This window comes from Leuciscus leuciscus (genome assembly GCF_965113295.1).
Source record: "Leuciscus leuciscus genome assembly, chromosome: 3".
Taxonomy (NCBI): Eukaryota; Metazoa; Chordata; class Actinopteri; order Cypriniformes; family Leuciscidae; genus Leuciscus; species Leuciscus leuciscus.
In genome coordinates this window covers 27,605,136-27,624,312 of record NC_138727.1, presented here as the reverse complement: position 1 = coordinate 27,624,312, position 19,177 = coordinate 27,605,136, and the positions used below count along the sequence as shown (strand labels likewise).

The 19,177-nt window shown below is 39.2% G+C and overlaps 4 long non-coding RNA genes across 4 annotated transcripts in view; 1 reads left to right on the top strand and 3 right to left on the bottom strand.

Annotated features, from left to right (window-relative positions):
• LOC309495644 overlaps positions 1 to 15,301 on the bottom strand; it is a 120,124-nt gene extending 104,823 nt beyond the window's left edge. Inside the window, exon 1 of the long non-coding RNA XR_014204749.1 lies at positions 14,004 to 15,301. This is a non-coding gene — a long non-coding RNA (uncharacterized lncRNA). The remainder of the gene's footprint in view (positions 1 to 14,003) is intronic.
• Positions 1 to 19,177, bottom strand: part of LOC309495676 — a 352,025-nt gene that overhangs the window by 135,121 nt on the left and 197,727 nt on the right. The window lies entirely within an intron of this gene.
• Positions 544 to 5,101, top strand: LOC309494216. The gene is made up of 2 exons (XR_014204255.1): positions 544 to 2,629; positions 2,710 to 5,101. It is a non-coding gene; the product is annotated as an uncharacterized lncRNA (long non-coding RNA).
• LOC309494217 lies at positions 3,092 to 8,648 on the bottom strand. Its single transcript, XR_014204256.1, has 2 exons — positions 7,957 to 8,648; positions 3,092 to 3,851 (listed from the first exon to the last, which is right to left on the bottom strand). It is a non-coding gene; the product is annotated as an uncharacterized lncRNA (long non-coding RNA).

The window sequence follows — 19,177 nt, the reverse complement described above, 5'->3', positions numbered from 1 at the left end:
ACAGTAATATTGTAAAATATTATTCCAATTTAAAACAGCTGCTTTCTATTTTAATATATTTTAAACTGTTATTTATTCCTGTGATCAAAGCTGAGTTTTCAGCATCATTACTCCAGTCGTCACTGTCACATGATCCTTCAGAAATTATTCTAATATGATGATTGATGCTCAAGAAACATTCATTATTATTTTAAATGTCGAAAACAGTTGTGTACAGTCTTTGATGAATAGAAAGTTCAAAAGAACAGCATTTATCTGAAATCTAAAGCTTTTGTAACATTAAACACTACCGTTCAGAAGTTTGGGGTCAGTAATCATTTTAATTTTATTTTTGGGGAAAAGAAATAAAATAAATCAATACTTTTATTCATCGAGAATGAGTTAAACTGATTAAAAGTTACAGTACAGACATTTATAATGTTAAAAAAATTATATTTGAAATAAATGCTGTTCTTTTGAACTTTACATTCATCAACGCATTTTGAAAAAAAATCTGTACACAACTGTTTTCAACATTGAAAATAATAATTAATATTTATTGACCATTGTAATGGCAATTTTCAGAAGTTAATATCAAACAGCATCAGAGGTGTAAGAAACTTTCAAGAGACAAAACTGTAATAAAGAGAAAAGGTTTATTTCAATGAGGATTCTTTTCACAAAAGCCGCAGCCACCCAGCTTTGAAATAGAATACCTATTAGACATAATAAAACATAGACATTTTATACAGTTTCTTGGCAAAAACTCCTCCTTCCAGGTTTCTTGTAAATTTCCAGAAAGATACCCCCTATCTTCAGCTAGTTCGGACTGGTTTCTACCCCCTGGTGCAGGTCACACTGTTCTTTGTCCCTGAGACACCCAAAGGCCTTCATCTACGACCTAAATTGCCTCTCGCTTCCCTGTCCTCCTTCAGCTGCTAGAAAACCTCACAGAAACATATGATTAAACAGTTTGGAAACGAATGATTATAAGAAACGCTGGATTTTCCACAACAAATTCCTCCTCTTTATCATTCTCTGATAAACGTATTAAAGGAAAATTCATCCTTGTCTTCTAATTTCTTGATCAAACATCATTACATTTCAAGATCAGAATTGATTCACAGTTATACTCTTCATGTCTGAATTTCATATCACTGATCATACCCTTAAACTTAGTAGGCAAAAAGATTAGAATTAAAACTATTAGAAAAAAAAGATTAAAATGAAATAAGCTCAGGCTATTTTTCCAGGGATAGACCCTTAATTTTACAGCAAGCAGATAAAGGTTTATTCTGGAACCGGGCTAGACGAACGAGCTCTGTCATTGCATCCCCAACACTATAGGTCGGACCCTCAGTCATTTCAGTATAAACAAGAAAAAGTTTGATTAATATTTAGTAGGAAAACAAAACATGCTATAAAAACACAGATAAAGTATATAGGAAAACTCCTCATATTCAAACCCTTTCCTTGTATGCCATCTCGTAACACGGATGGCTTCTGCTTTTAACCCTCTGAACATATCATCATTCTTACAATGGAAAAAGAAATAAAAATAATGAAAACAATAATAATAATAAAAACAGTGAATAGAACAGTCAATCATTGACATCAAAACCTAAACAATCAAAGTTTAGGAAATCCCTTTCCTGGTCCCAGGAAGGCAAAAGAAAACACATTTAACTCATGTCTGCATACATGTCATCGCTGTCATAATCATCACATTGCTCTCCATCAGTTATTGGGTACAGAGTCAGTTTCACTGCTTGGACTGACGTGCTAACCGTCCCTGCCCTGATCAATCTCTGCACTAAGCTGGAAAGGCACTTCATAATGCATGGTAAACAAAACAGAATTAATAATCCCATACCCACAATTGGCAAGACAGTTTGAATTATTCTATAAAACCACCCTGACCATGCAGACATCAGCCACCCCACCCACTCACTACCAGTAGCTTTAGGCGGCTCTTTCACAGCTTTTCTCAGGTGCTCGATGATATTGGTTATGTTGTCACTATAATCAGGAATGTTAAAACAACATGATACCCCCAACATTTTACAAACTCCACATTTCTTTGAAGTCAAAGCTTCAGAGCACAGCTGCTTACAGCGTTTGCTCTCCTCTTTTCACTGTTTGTTTCAGGACTCTTCACAAAGTATAAAAATTTGTACTATATGCCATCAATTTCATTAAAACTGTGTTGAAACAGTATTCCTCTATCAAGTGGTTAGTCTGCAGATTCAACTTAATGTTATCAATATTTTGTCAGTCCCACTTATCTCTGCTGTTTCACAAAAAACAAAATGTCATATTACTCATCTCTCAATCCCTAAATCGCACAGGCTCAGTTAACAGCTTTTAGCTGATATTGAATGAGAGAGACTCTGAGGCATTTAGGACTGGCACACTGTACTCTCATAAACTTCTAAAATCAAACTTTATCTACCACTTAAACTTTTAACTCTAGCCCAGCAGTAAGGCATCTTTGCCAGAATTTACATCTATTTTCAAATAAACATAATTTTTATATTTGTCTTTTGCCCACATCAGGGAAGTTAGACATTACATTACCACTAAAATACAATTCTTCCCCATTCTGCCTTTGTTCATTCCTCATCTTTATGCCACTTACCTTGACATAATAGTTCCATAAATTCTATCAGAAATTTTATTTTCATAACATACATTTCACTATATTTCTTCTCATCTTTCCCTACATGCTAGTTCCTTCTGCATCCTCCAATCTTCTTACGACTTCCATCTATTAACTTTCCTTTAACTTTCTTTTCTACCTCACTTACTCGTACGTTCTTTTCACTTTCTTTAACACTGCGTTCACATTCTTAGTTCTTTCTCAGACGAAAACTTTAATATCGTCATTTAATTACTGTTCTACTTTCAAAAAAACCCACATTAATACATGTCACTTTCACGTTATCACTTTCTTTTCTGAGTGTCCATTTACAATTACAGGCTAAATGGCCCCGCTGACCATAATTAAAACACTCTCTTTGCCTATAGTTTGATCATTGAGCTTGCAAACAGCTCCAACTTACTGCACACCCTTGAAGCAGTGTGTCCTAATCAGGAATGTAAACACAGCCACTGATAAGCAGTTCTCTGTATTCTTTTACAGTCCACCAGTGTGGATTCAATCACAACAGCCAAATCATAATCTTCATCATTATTATTGGCAGCACATTAATTTCCATAAGTTGTAAAGAAAATCATTCAACATATTCTAAAGGTTTTCACTAAACATTTTCTTTGTTAACTCCAACCACCTTGTTTGGCAGATACACAGAAGTTCCCACATTCATTAAAGCTGGATAACAGCACCCTGACCAGTCCTTTTTCCAAACGGTGATATGATATTACCACAAACCCAAACTGCCACCGGTGAACTTTGATACGGTTTATCGAATGGACACTTGAAATTGATTTCTTCGTGGTTGGTTTTAATTCTGCAGTCTGACCACCCAGTTTTAAATGGTCTCGGTCTGACCTTTGCTTGTCCCCTCGTCTCTCATCCAGGCCAGCTCCTCTCCAGAGGCCCGTTCGATCTCGGGTGGCCCTGGCAGCACGAGAGGTTTCGCCGTTGTTGTTGTTGTTTGTCGTCGGGGTTCCTCCTCCTGTTGCTCTCCTGATATGGGTGGAACTCTCCTGCAGTGACTGGCATTCACCCACGTGGCTCGCTCGCCGACCTTCACCGCCGTATGCGTGATCAGCAAGACTTGGAACGGTCCCAGCCACCGTTTCGCCCTCCAGCTCTTCCTCCTGAGGTCTCGAATCACCACGTAATCACCCGGTCTGATTTTGTGCAGGAACGTCTCTGCTACCTTGCTCTTAGAGAGAGCTTCTTTCACCTGCACAGAAATGTTAGATAACAAACACGACATCTTTTTGCAGTAATTCAACATTTCATTCTCACACACATCTGTCGATGGAAGCCTCCTTCTTTCCCCCGTTATACCCATGAATGGTGGTCTACCAAAGAGAATTTCAAATGGGCTCAAATTTGTTTTGACTCTCTTTCTCATTCTCATGTACAATGGGGAGTGCTTTCACCCACGAGAGTCCTGTTTCTTCACAGCATTTTGTCAATTTGTTCTTTACCGTCTGGTTTTCACGCTCAACAGCGCCCCCGCTGGCAGCGTGTTAGGCACAGTGTGTTCCATCGTGACCACATATCCACGACTACCAAACAATATTTCTGTTTTCCACACGGGGTTAGTTCAATGAAATCAATCATTAAATATTCAAATGGCCCCTCTGGGGCCGGCTGACTTGCCAGTGGTGTTTTAATGCCCCGTGCAATGTTATATGCGGTGCAAATCACACATCTTTTACAAAAATTTTCAGTAAATATTGTGAAACCTTTGGTAAACCACAATTCCCTCATTTGCATAATCATCCCCTCTTTTAATGCATGGTCCCACCCATGCATTAATTTAGCGTAATGCAAGAAAAAAAACAAAAAATGACTAGGCAGACATGGCTGTCCACCAACAGATCTCCATACATCATCAACAAGGCTGCAGCCTGCCGTCTTCCATTTGTTTTTCTCAGCTCCTGTGGAAAAAGACTGCATGCTCTGTAAACAAGGAGAAATGTCATTGTTAAGGTTATTGTCAACTTGTACGCAGGTGGCGCCACTGGTATCAGCTTCAGTCTGGTTTGTTGCCGCTGCCTTCGCAGCCATATCAGCTCTGGCGTTGCCTGTTGATACGAAACTTTTATCATTAATATGCGCTGCGCATTTACAAATTGCAATCTTGTCTGGCAGCATAATGGCCTCCAAAAGGTCAGATACTAACCTAGCGTTCAGTATTGGTCGTCCGTCCGACTTAAAAATTTTCTGTGCTTCCACAGAGCACCAAAGTCATGCGTGACCCCAAAAGCATAACGCGAGTCTGTGTAAATCGTTACACACTTATCAGTCATCAGTTTACATGCTTCAGTCAAAGCGACTAATTCAGCTGCCTGTGCAGAGTAATGACATGGTAATTTGCCAGATTTTACAGTTTCAAATTCAGTCGTCACCGCATAACCTACGTTATTCTGTCCTGTTTGTGGATTCTTCGACGCAGATCCATCCACAAAAAGGACATTGTCACAATTATCAAGCGGAACGTCCAACAAATCTGGACGCGGTGTGCACACCTTTTAACAGTGACATTTGGCATGTCAAACAAAATTTTATGATACCTCAATCGAGCTGTAGACAAATGTGACGTTCTCTGCTCCTGCAAAATCAAAGACACCAAATGTGAGACCCCTAAAGTCAGATCAGCATAGCCTACAAACTCTCTTGAGGCCATTGAGGGCCAGTTCAGCTACCACCACCGCCCGGAGACAGTGTGGCAATCCCGCTGCCACGGGGTCGAGTTTTGTTGAAAATAGGCTACCTTCTCATCGGTCACCATGCGTCTACAGGAGAACAGAAGTCATAAGGTCATGCTTTTCATCAACCATCTGCACAATGGATGGTCTACAACCAGAAGGTCTAACAATCGAGATATCTCATTGTGCTTTCATGTTATCAAATGCTGTCTCAGCTTCACTTGTCCAAACAAGTCTGTCACATGACTTCAACCCTTTCCCTGTTGTCAGGGCTCGTAAAGGCTGTTCTAAAATGGCATAATTGGGAATGAATGTACGACAGTAAGCACACATCCCCAAAAATGACAGCAACTGTTTTTTGTTTCAGGCTTTGGGGCTTCTTTTACGCCCTGCACCCTTTTCTGTGACAGTGCTTTGCTGTTTGGTTTGATAACATGCCCCAGGAATGTCACTTCCTGTTTCACAAACTGCAGCTTTGAAAGGCTGACCTTGTGTCCCTCCCTTTCAAGATGCTTCAGGAGAGTCACAGTGTCAGCCCTGCAAATAGACTCACCTTCTGAACAGATCAAAAGGTCATCAACATAAGATATGAGTTCGGTTAATTTCGGTTCTAACTTGTGAACCATCACAAGGCCTAATTACACCCTCTTTCAATAGAGCGTCAAACGCCGGTTTTATACCCTCTATTGCTTCACGTTTCAGTGGATATTGTGCCTTATATGGTCTGAAATCAGATTTTGGTGTGATTATAACTGGCTCACAACCTTTTATCAGCCCCACATCATATTTGTTTTTTGCCCACAAGTTTGGTGATATTTGTGCCAAAGAAATATCAATTTCTGAGGCAGAAATATCCCCCTCTCCCTGTCTTGTCACATTTTTCCCAATAGCAGTCACATTTCTCTGAACCCCCACCTCAAAGTCACATTTTGATTTAAATGCCCCCATACTCTGACTCTCTGCTGTGTGTGTGTCAACTCTCACCCAGTCTGTGGCTGATAAACATTCTTTTACAAAAAAGGCCCACATCTCTCCACTGTTCAATCCGACTTCATGGTGGGACACGCGCTGCTCCAGTGTCCGTCCTTCTTGCATACTCTACATTTTGTACAGTCTCGGAGCGAGTGGGCATTTGTGGCACAAACATAACAGCTCCATTTTCCTCCAGCAGCTCTTCCTTTCTGTCCTTTTCGACCAGCAGGGTTTGAGCAGGAAGATGCAGGTTTGTTGGGTTGTTTAGGTTGTTGCACGACCACCATCGTGAAGGGTTTTTTCTTCTCCTTTCTGTCCTCTTCAGCGTGAGTAGCGTGCCGCAGCGTTGCACTCAAACGCCCGTGTAACTGTGCATGAAACTGCGCTGTTAGTCTGTGTGCCACTCGCTCTGCGGCCTCTGCCCCCCCTCGCGCTGCTCTTGCATCTGCCTCTGCCTGCGCTGCTCTTTGGGCTGCCTCTGCCAGTTCAATTTGTGCTCGTGCTTCTGCAAGTCGTGCTTCTTGGGCTGTTCTCGGGGCTGGTGGAAAGCGGTCCAGATCGAGGTCCAGTTTGAGAGCCGAGATCTCTGCTACGGGATAGTGAGCTGTATTGTAGGCAGGCGGCGGAGCCGTTGCCACCTCAGTCACATGTGGAAAAGCACATACATTCGGTTCATTAGTAGCATTCTGTTCCCGTGGAACTGTTTTCACACATACAACATTCTCAACATTACATGCCAATTCTTTTTGTATTTGCTCTCGTTCTCGCCTGTCAGCCTCTTCTACCCAACACATTATAGTCGGTTCACATTCTTTGCACTCATGTTTAACACACACACAGCAGCTACTCTGTTTTCCCTCGTTCTTTTCTACTGACTCTTTTACTATATGTAGTCTTATTTTATTCAAGGTCCCCGCTTCGGGAAAATCGTGAGCATTTGATCAGTTTCTGTATGTCAACCATACATTTACCACCATAATTATTTCTCATTTGACAGAAAATTGGTGTATAAAAATGATCTAATTTACTGTTAGATGACCCCATTTTGGCTGAATCTCCCTTCTGGATTTTAATCTTTCGACACGTGTCTTAGTATCTGTCAAACGTCTTCGACAGACCCGATTTTATTCCACCCAAAACCGGTCGGGTTTCAGCAAATATGCCGTGCTCTTGTAATTATGTTTTACTCAAAATCTTCCCATAGGCCTAAGCACTTTCTAGCGCTCTATTAATTCTGATTTGATGTGGCTCTTCCGTCCACTTGTAAAAAAAAATTTTCTCAGGTTACAGAGATTTTGAGTAAAACTAACTACTTTTGTAATTATGTTTTACTCAAAATCTACTATTCACCTAATTAATCCGGCGTGGCTCTTCCGTCCACCTTTGCAAGATTTCTTCGGGTTACAGAGACTTTGAGCAAAACTAATTAACCAGCACCTGTGATTTCCCTGAATCACCAGTGGTACTTCCGTCCACTAACGAGCTGAGTGTGGCAGAAACCGATCCGAAGCTACTTCAATTTCTTCCCCAAAAAAATTGTGATTACTCAATCACCTCTCGCTCGTACCCAAAGCAAACTCAGCCAACATGGTTCATGTTCACTCACAATTCTCAAATCACACTTAACATCAATAAAACAATTCTGCCGTTTCTTACCCAGAGATGCTTTCTCTTTTCTGTAATTGCCGCGGATTCTTTCTTGATCCTGGTGGGAGTTTCTCCTTCTGGTCCTGAACGGCGGAATTGGCTCTCTCTCCCTTAACCTGTTGAGTCACTATCTCAAACCGTCGGGGTATAAGACGGCCGCCTGATGCCGCCGGGTTTGCAGTTCCGTCCAAATCCGTTCTTCAGGACCAGGAGAAGAAGATCCGCACAGGACCCCACGTTTCTGACACCAAGTTGTAATGGCAATTTTCAGAAGTTAATATCAAACAGCATCAGAGGTGTAAGAAACTTTCAAGAGACAAAACTGTAATAAAGAGAAAAGGTTTATTTCAATGAGGATTCTTTTCACAAAAGCCGCAGCCACCCAGCTTTGAAATAGAATACCTATTAGACATAATAAAACATAGACATTTTATACAGTTTCTTGGCAAAAACTCCTCCTTCCAGGTTTCTTGTAAATTTCCAGAAAGATACCCCCTATCTTCAGCTAGTTCGGACTGGTTTCTACCCCCTGGTGCAGGTCACACTGTTCTTTGTCCCTGAGACACCCAAAGGCCTTCATCTACGACCTAAATTGCCTCTCGCTTCCCTGTCCTCCTTCAGCTGCTAGAAAACCTCACAGAAACATATGATTAAACAGTTTGGAAACGAATGATTATAAGAAACGCTGGATTTTCCACAACAACCATCAATCATCATATTAGAATGGTTTCTGAAGGATCATGTGACACTGAAGACGGGAGTAATGATGCTGAAAACTCAGCTTTGATCACATAAATTAATTACAGTGTAAAATATTTTAAAATAGAAAACAGCTGTTGTAAATTGGAATAATATTTCACAATATTACTGTTTTTGTTTTGTATTTTTAATCAAATAAATGCAGCCTTGGTGAGCAGAAGAGACTTCTCCTAAAAACATTAAAAATCTTCCTGACCCCAAACTTTTGAACGGTGTATATATATATATATACACATATATAAATACATATATATATATATATATATATATATATATACATATATATATATGTGTTTGTATAATATATATATATATATATACACATATATAAATATATATATATATATATATATATATATATACACACATATATAAATACATATATATACATATATATATATATATATATATATATATATATATATATATATATATATAAATATAGCTGCGAGCAGCGATGGAGGGCCAAAGCCGGCGGTACCGCCACCCCGGTGCCTTTAGGTAACTAAAGACTCTTAACATACTTGAAATTGGATGAAACTCGACAGACACATCACATTTATTAGCCCGTAGACATGTGCAAAGTTTCAGAAACGGGCGTGGTGAGGGGCTCAGTAGCGCCACCTTTAGTCATAAGTGGGGGGGTTAGTTTTATCAACAGCAACAAAACTTGGTATGTGTATTGTTCTCATCAAGACGGACAACTTTCTAATTTACATTAACGATCTCCGACCAACAGGAAGAGAGATATTTTGGTTTGAATGTGGATTTTCTGAAGAATTTTCTCTCCCTCTCTCTGTGTCTCTGTGTGTGTGAGGGGAGGGGGGATTTGACTATTGCTTTTATATTGTTAATCAAGGTTTCAGGGGCTTTTGGGGTCCTTAACGTGCTCAAAAACTCTTGAAACTTTACATACAAGTCGGAACCCCCTGCCATCAGGGACGGGTTGAAGCTGGTACCCGGGCGTGGCAGGGGGGCTCAACAGCGCCCCCTTGAACGGGGTCCCAAAACTTGATCCATAGATCAAACACGCTTGCATGAATTAATTTGAAACTCGGTACACATATAGATATCATCGGGCCGAACAACTTTCCCCCGGTCAAGTTTTACGCCAGCCCAACAGGAAGTCGGCTATTATGGGTTGTTTGGAAAACGCTTGCTATGGAATGCGAAGTACTCCTCCTACAGAATTCATCCAATCCCCACCAAACTCGGTGTGCATGAAGTCAAGACATTGAGGATTCTAAATTGCGGACGGATTTTTGATATCTCGAACGGTTTGGCCGTGGCGAGGAAACGAATTTATGGCGAGAAAAGAGAAACACGAAGTGGAATAACTTCTGCATACAAAAACTGATCTTGATGAAACTTCAGCAGTGTGTTCGTGGTAAGAGGCCGATCAGATGGATGTAACTATTGTGAGTCAAAGTTATAGCGCCACCAACTGGCAGCAGGAAGTGTGTCACTTTCAACATGCTTTTGACAAAAGTGGGGGGGTTAGTTTTAACTACAGTAAAAAAAAAATAGTTTGTATATTGTACTCATCAAGCCGGACAACTTTCTAATTTACATTCATTAGCTCCGGCCATCAGGAAGTCAGATATTTTGGTCTGAATGTGGATTTTTTTGCAAAATCAGCCTCTGAAGTTTTAGCCACTCCTCTTAAACTATTTATTTTATTCCCACCAAACTTTTTCAACATGATGAAAATACATTAAATATGCTAAATTGTGAACAGATAATAAATATCTCAAACGGTTTTGCTATGGCGAGGGATTAATGTCCAAAAAGGAAACACTAAAAAGCCTCAAATCTTCTAAAAATGTAATCATATACCATTTATTTCTATATAAAAGTATACAAATATTACAACTAAACACATTTTTTTCTGTTTTTAAAAATAATTTTATTCTAATTTTATTCTAAAATTAAAAACAGTAAAGTAAAAAAAAAAAAAAAGTCATGCATAGGGCTATTCTGCCCTCTTGTGTCCAAAAGGACATCAAAATAGTATATACAACTTTTTACTAGGTAGGCCAATATTGTATTTAAATATACATTTATTAGGTATGTGTCTGAGGATATTTTCCCACCGGTTAATCGACGTGTGACACGAGCGGGTGCTTTTAAATTGCTAATATAAATGTGAAAGAAAAATACGGACGTCCGCACGGACATTGATAATGTTGCACACACAAATCACACACAAGTTGGAAAGAATGATACTTTTAAACATAACACTAAACCGCCATTAAGTGTCGCCAGGCGACCGTCTTAATGAGTGAGTCATTGATTCATTCCTTCAAACGATTCGTTTGAATGACTGAGTCATTCATGATTAAGACATATGTTTATGGATTGATCATTCAATCGGGCAAGTAAAATTCTCTTTCAGGTTGGCCTATTGTATTTAAATATAAATATATTAGGGATGTGACTGTGGGAAAATTTTCCCACCGGTTAATCGATGTGTGACATCGCTGGGGGCTTTTGAATCGGTAACTTAAAAACGAAAGTAAAATATGTTCGTCCGCACGGACATTGATAATGGTGCAGAGCGAGCGCATTGCAATCTTGATATCGCAGTCTGTTCATTATAGCCTTTATAAAATATAATAATAAAATAGTCAACCTAACATATAAAAATTACACTGCTCTGAATAGTATGAATTGTACTGACTATTTAAACACAGTAATCACCGCTAAACTGTGATGTTTCCAAGCACATATTTGCGCATGTGAAGAGGATAATTTTTCCCTTCAATAGTGGAACGTGAGTGAAGTACAAAGCCTATAATAAACAAATGTTTAGCATCCAAAAAATGAAATATATATATATAACAAAAAAATTTAAAAATAAAAAAAAAAATATATATATATATATATATATATATAAACACACTTAAAAAAAAAAAAAAAATATATATATATATATATATATATATATATATATATTTTGTTTTTGTTTTTGTTGTTATATATATATGTATATATATAAATATAGCTGCGAGCAGCGATGGAGGGCCCAAGCCGGTGAAACCGCCACCCCGGTGCCTTTAGTGTAACTAAAGGCACCAGGGTGGCGGTGCCACCGGCTTGGGCCCGCAATCGCTGCTCGCAGCTATATTTATTATTATTCTTATTTTTCTGTCAACCTTTCGGGCACTTTTGAGACCCTTAACGTGCTCGAAAACTCTTGAAACTTTGCACACGGGTCAGAACCCGCGGCCATCAGGGCCGGGCTGAAGCTGGTACCCGGGCGTGGCAGGGGGGCTCAACAGCGCCCCCTTGAAAGGGGTCCGAAAACTTGGTCCATAAATCAGACACGTTTGCATGTAATAATATGAAACTCGGTACATATATAGATCTCATCGGGCCGAACAACTTTCGTACTTTTACTTTTTACGCCAGCCCAACAGGAAGTCGGCTATTATGGGTTGTTTGGAAACGCATGCTGTGGAATTAGATGTACTCCTCCTAGAGAATTCATCCAATCGCCTCCAAACTCGGTGTGCATGAAGACAAGACATTGAAGATGCTAAATTGCGGACGGATTTTTGATATCTTGAACGGTTTGGCCGTGGCGAGGACACGAATTGATGGTGAATAAGGGACACAGGAAGTGTATTATAACTTCAGCATACATTAACTGATCTTGATTAAACTTCAGCAGTGTGTTCGTTGTAAGAGGCCGATCACATGGATGTGACTATTGTGAGTCAAAGTTATAGCGCCACCAACTGGCAGCAGGAAGTGTGTCCCTTTCAAAATGCTTTGAAATCACCCTCTTATTTTTACCCGATTTGCTTCAAACTTTATGTGTATAATGTAAACACACGGCAGATGTAGACCTGTGAAAGGATTTTTGATATCTTTAATACTGTTGCCATGGCAACGCTTCAAACTTTAATATTCTTTTTTGATGCTTTTGAGACTCTTAACATACTTGAAATTGGATGAAACTCGACAGACACATCACATTTATTAGCCCGTAGACATGTGCAAAGTTTCAGAAACGGGCGTGGTGAGGGGCTCAGTAGCGCCACCTTTAGTCATAAGTGGGGGGGTTAGTTTTATCCACAGCAACAAAACTTGGTATGTGTATTGTTCTCATCAAGACGGACAACTTTCTAATTTACATTAACGATCTCCGACCAACAGGAAGAGAGATATTTTGGTTTGAATGTGGATTTTCTGAAGAATTTTCTCTCCCTCTCTCTGTGTCTCTGTGTGTGTGAGGGGAGGGGGGATTTGACTATTGCTTTTATATTGTTAATCAAGGTTTCAGGGGCTTTTGGGGTCCTTAACGTGCTCAAAAACTCTTGAAACTTTACATACAAGTCGGAACCTGCGGCCATCAGGGCCTGGCTGAAGCTGGTACCCGGGCGTGGCAGGGGGGCTCAACAGCGCCCCCTGGAATGGGGTCCGAAAACTTGCTCCATAGATCAAACTAGCTTGCATGAATTAATATGAAACTCGGCACACACATAGATCTCATCGGGCCGAACAACTTTCGTGCTCTAAGTTTTGCGCCAGCCCAACAGGAAGTCGGCTATTATGGGTTGTTTGGAAAACGCTTGCTGTGGAATGCGAAGTACTCCTCCTAGAGAATTCATCCTGTTGATTTAAAAATCTGGCTTTCCCCTGTTGTTTAATTTCATGGAAACAGACACCAGTGATTTTGCCAAGAGATATCTTATTTATTTGGGTTATAAAACATAGGAGGAAGAGACAATGGACCAAGCGAAGGTCTAATTCAGCTTCTCAGTCATCTTTCCTACATTTCCATCTCTTCCTGATTTTCGGACAAACAGGGCTTGGTTTTTATATCCCTGACCAAGGAAAAAAACTACATCACCATAGGAACACATACATTCAGCAGAAGAACATATGGTTTCCATTAACGTTGGAATGTATTCCCCTTATGCTATGCATATACATTTCAGTCCAGCAGCAGCACACACTCAAGTCCAAAGTCTCCCAAAGTCTCTCCCACATATTCACAAAATACAATGAGTACAAATAATTATGAATGTATATAAAAAGTATAAAAGAGATACATAATACTACTAATTATGAATATTAATAAAAAGTAATAATAATACTAAAAACAACAGTAAATGATGAAATTTGAGTCTTCACATCCAATCCCCACCAAACTCGGTGTGCATGAAGTCAAGACATTGAGGATTCTAAATTGCAGACGGATTTTTGATATCTCGAACGGTTTGGCCGTGGCGAGGAAACGAATTTATGGCGAGAAAAGAGAAACACGAAGTGGAATAACTTCTGCATACATTAACCCTCTGGAGTCTGAGCGTTTTTTTGGGCCCTGGGGGTGTTCTGACATGCTCTGACATTTGTGCTTTTTTCAGTTGCTTATAAACATATTAATGGCAAAGGTGTAAATTCACTCTATATAGCACAAACAGGACTACAATAATATGTGAGCCACATGTATGTACATGTTTTCATTTTTGAGAGAATAATGTTTATGCATGGTTATCGAAAAAACTAAAAATTAAAGTTTTTGAAATAAGGCCACAAAACACATACTAAATATGTGGCAATAAGACTTTTGACTAATGGATGTCGTCGCCTATAGTTTTTTCTTCAAAATTATGTGAAAATAGTCTTGCTTTATCGTTCACATAAAACCATACATTGATTTAAATTGATGTAAAACAGGTTTTGCTTGGAAAGCCAATATGCGAGGGGGCGTGAACGAGGAGTGGTTTACACCTTAGAATACACCCACTCTGCATAATTAGCCATTCACTCAGGTGTGACACTGACTGAGCCACAATGCAAGGACAAAAGATATATTTAGAAGAAGACTTATATTGACCATTTAAGATTTTGCTTACATTTATCTTGTAAATATGTTTTGCTATTTTATTAAAACGGTTACAATTACAACAATAATTACAATTTCAACAATATTTCAAGTGTACTCTTTCTTTGTAAAAAAAAATGATTATAGGCCTACATTTTATCTATGTATTCATTAGTTTGAATATAACCAACATTTGAACAGCTAACATCTTAGTTGATGACTTTATTTTTGACAAAAATAGTATTTTATATATAGAAATTGCTAAACAAAAGCTTATTTGATGTGGCAGTATATTCTACAGTAAAAACTGTACCCAAATCTAGTCAACAAAATGTTGTCTTTCATATTTCGTCTGACTGTAACGTTGTTTTCATGAAATATTAGGGCATATTGTTAATTTGCAGTTTAATACGTTGCTTATACAAATAGCCTACATTTTATTTCAACATTCAGTCGATGTTTACTTATCTCAGTATAGCAATGCAGTTTGCTAAAACATCATCATTCATTCACACACGCGATTTAAATTTAAACTGTCTTTGCCAGCTGTGGTAAACAGCGCGCATCTCTGCCGTTTATTCATTCATAAACAGAAACCCACGTGAAGAAATTCACGTGAGAAGGAAAAAACGTACTTGTATTCCTCAGCTCGCTCCTCGATATACCCGCACTTCTGAGGGACATTTTCCATTAGTATTATTCCTCACAGCGCTGCAAGACGGTGTAAACAATGATCTAAATAAACTTGTGTGTTTTCTCGAGCTGATGGGGGCGTTGACAGGATTGCCTCAGTCATTTGCGTTTGAATAGAGCGCGCTCTCCGTGGGCGGGGCCGATTATAACGTAATGAGATGAGATGAGCTCGACTGGAATCGCTCTCTTTTAATACAGATTTCACAAGATGAGAATATTTGTTTTTTATATAAATTACTTCATTTAAAAGAAGAGAATTCAAGCTTCATGCCTGTGTGTCTGTATGTCTGTTTGACTGAGTATTCGCTGAGTTATTGTTAATTTTCGGACGCGTTTCAGAATGGACTACACTGGCAGAGAGAAGGCAGAACTCGCTTCGTGTTTATTTTTCTTTATTTGGCAAAAAGCACAACACTTTGTTTTTATTGTGAGTATACACAAAAATAATACACATTTAACAGAATCGATTGATGTATGAAACTCCTATGGAAAATCAAAGTCAACAGAGTATTTATGAGTTTCTTTTACACTAATAAAAAAAAAGCGAGCTGGTATCGCCGGCGATACCGTAGACCTCAGGGGGTTAAAAGCACCCGCTCGTGTCACACGTCGATTAACCGATGGGAAAATATCCTCACAGTCATATACCTAATACATTTATATTTAAATACAATAGGCCTACCTAGTAAAAGGTTTTATATACTATTTTTAAATCCTTTTGGACACAAGAGGGCAGTATAGCCCTATGTTTGCTTTTTTTGTTGAACCAAATAGCACTAAATAGCCTGTTTTTTACTTTTTCATACTCCTTGAATTGCAAAAACAGAATAAAATGGGTTTAGTTCTAATATTTGTATAATTTTATATAAAAATAAATGGTTTATAATTACATTTTTAGAAGTTATGAGATGTTTCCTGCTTCCTTTTTGACATTAATTGAATCCCTCGCCATAGCAAAACCGTTTGATATATTCAATATCCGTTTACAATTCAGCATCAATAATATATTTTTATCATGTTGAAAAAGTTTGGTAGGAATAAAATAAACCTTTTAGGAGGGGTAACTAAAAACTCAGAGGCTGATTTAGCAAATAAATCCATATTCAGACCAAAATATCTGACTTTCTGTTGGTTGCGGCTAATGACTGTAAATTAGAAAGTTGTCCGGCTCGATGAGAACAATATACATACTGATTTTTGTGATTCTAGGAAAAACGAAGCCCCCATTTTTGACTAAAGGTGGCGCTACTGAGCCCCTCACCACGCCCATTTCTGAAACTTTTCACATGTCTACTGGATAATAAATGTGATGTGTCTGTCGAATTTCATGCATTTTCAAGCATGTGAAGAGTCTCAAAAGCATCCGAAAAGAATATCGAAGTTTGATGCGTTGCCACGGCAACAGTATCTAAGATATCAATAATCCTTTCACAGGTCTACATCTGCTATGTGTCTACATTATACACATAAAGTTTGAAGTAAATCGGGTAAAAATAAGAGAGTGATTTCAAAGCATTTTGAAAGTGACACACTTCCTGTTGCCAGTTGGTGGCGCTATAACTTTGACTCACAATAGTCATATCAATGTGATCGGCCTCTGACAATGAACACACTGTGGAAGTTTCAGCAAGATCAGTTAATGTATGCTGAAGTTATAATACACTTCCTGTGTCCCTTATTCGCCATAAATTCGTTTCCTCGCCACGGCCAAACCGTTCGAGATATCTAAAATCCGTCCGCAATTTAGCATCCTCAATGTCTTGACTTCATGCACACCGAGTTTGGAGGCGATTGGATCAATTCCCTAGGAGGAGTAGATCAAATTCCACAGCATGCGTTTCCAAACAACCCATAATAGCCGACTTCCTGTTGGGCTGGCGTAAAACTTAGAGCACGAAAGTTGTTCGGCCCGATGAGATCTATATGTGTACCGAGTATCATATTATTACATGCAAGTGTGTTTGATTTATGGACAAGTGTTCGGATCCCGTTCCAGGGGGCGCTGTCGAGCCCCCCTGCCACGCCCGGGTACCAGCTTCAGCCCGGCCCTGATGGCCGCGGGTTCTGACCCGTGTGCAAAGTTTCAAGAGTTTTTGAGCACGTTTAAGGCCCCAAAAGCCCCTGAAACCTTGAAAAACAGGAATTTTAAACAAATCTCACTCAAAAGACAAATCCCCCCACCCCTCACACACACAGAGATGCAGAGGCAGAGAGAGAGAGGGAGAGAATTCTCCAAAAAATCACATTCAAACCAAAATATCTCACTTCCTGTTGGTCACAGCTTATGACTATAAATTAGAAAGTTGTCCAGCTTGATGAGAACAATATACATAACGATTTTTGTGACTCTACTTAAAACTAAGCCCCCACTTATGACTAAAGGTGGCGCTACTGAGCCCCTCACCACGCCCGTTTCTGAAACTTTGCACATGTCTACGGGCTAATAAATGTGATGTGTCTGTCGAGTTTCATCCAATTTCAAGTATGTTAAGAGTCTCAAAAGCATCAAAAAAGAATATTAAAGTTTGAAGCGTTGCCATAGCAACAGTATTAAAGATATCAAAAATCCTTTCACAGGTCTACATCTGCCGTGTGTTTACATTATACACATAAAGTTTGAAGCAAATCGGGTAAAAATAAGAGGGTGATTTCAAAGCATTTTGAAATGGACACACTTCCTACTGCCAGTTGGTGGCGCTATAACTTTGACTCACAATAGTCACATCCATGTGATCGGCCTCTTACAACGAACACACTGCTGAAGTTTAATCAAGATCAGTTAATGTATGCAGAAGTTATAACACACTTCCTGTTTCCATTATTCGCCATAAATTTGCTTCCTCGCCACAGCCAAACCGTTTGAGATATCAAAAATCCGTCCGCAATTTATCATCCTCAATGTCTTGACTTCATGCTGACCGAGTTTGGAGGCGAATGGATGAATTCCCTAGGAGGAGTACATTAAATTCCACAGCATGCGTTTCCAAACAACCCATAATAGCCGACTTCCTGTTGGGCTGGCGTAAAAAGTAAAAGTACGAAAGTTGTTCGGCCCGATGAGATCTATATGTGTACCGAGTTTCATATTATTACATGCAAGCGTGTCTGATGTATGGACCAAGTTTTCGGACCCCGTTCAAGGGGGCGCTGTCGAGCCCCCCTGCCACGCCCGGGTACCAGCTTCAGCCCGGCCCTGATGGCCGCGGGTTCTGACCCGTGTGCAAAGTTTCAAGAGTTTTCGAGCACGTTAAGGGTCTCAAAAGTGCCCGAAAGGTTGACAGAAAAATAATAAGAAGAAGAAGAATAAATATAGCTGCGAGCAGCGATTGCGGGCCCAAGCCGGTGGCACCGCCACCCTGGTGCCTTTAGTTACACTAAAGGCACCGGGGTGGCGGTGTCACCGGCTTGGGCCCTCCATCGCTGCTCGCAGCTATATTTATATATATATATATATATATATATATATATATATATATATATATATATATATATATATATATATAATAAAGACAGGAAATTTTACTTGTCTTACCTTATTCTGATTTTATGATACACTCAAAATATTCCACAACAAATCCTTTAAATTTAATGTAAAATTAAAAACGAAAGTAAGTGTTGGGCTCACGTAACCCTTTCATTAGAATCAAAACGTTTCAACAGTTGCGATGTATTTGGATGCTAAACTATTCTTTATTATAGGCTTTGTACTTCACTCGTGTTCCAATATCGACGGAAAAAATCATCCTCTTCACACGCGCAAAAATGTGCTTGGAAAAATCACAGTGGAGCAGTGCTTACTGTGAATGTACGAATTGTACTACTGACTATTTAAACAGAGCAGTGTGTATATGTTAGGTTTATTATTTTATTATATTTTATTAAGGCTATAATGAACAGGCTGCGATGTCAAGTTTGCAATGCTGGAATGTGTGTGTGATTTAA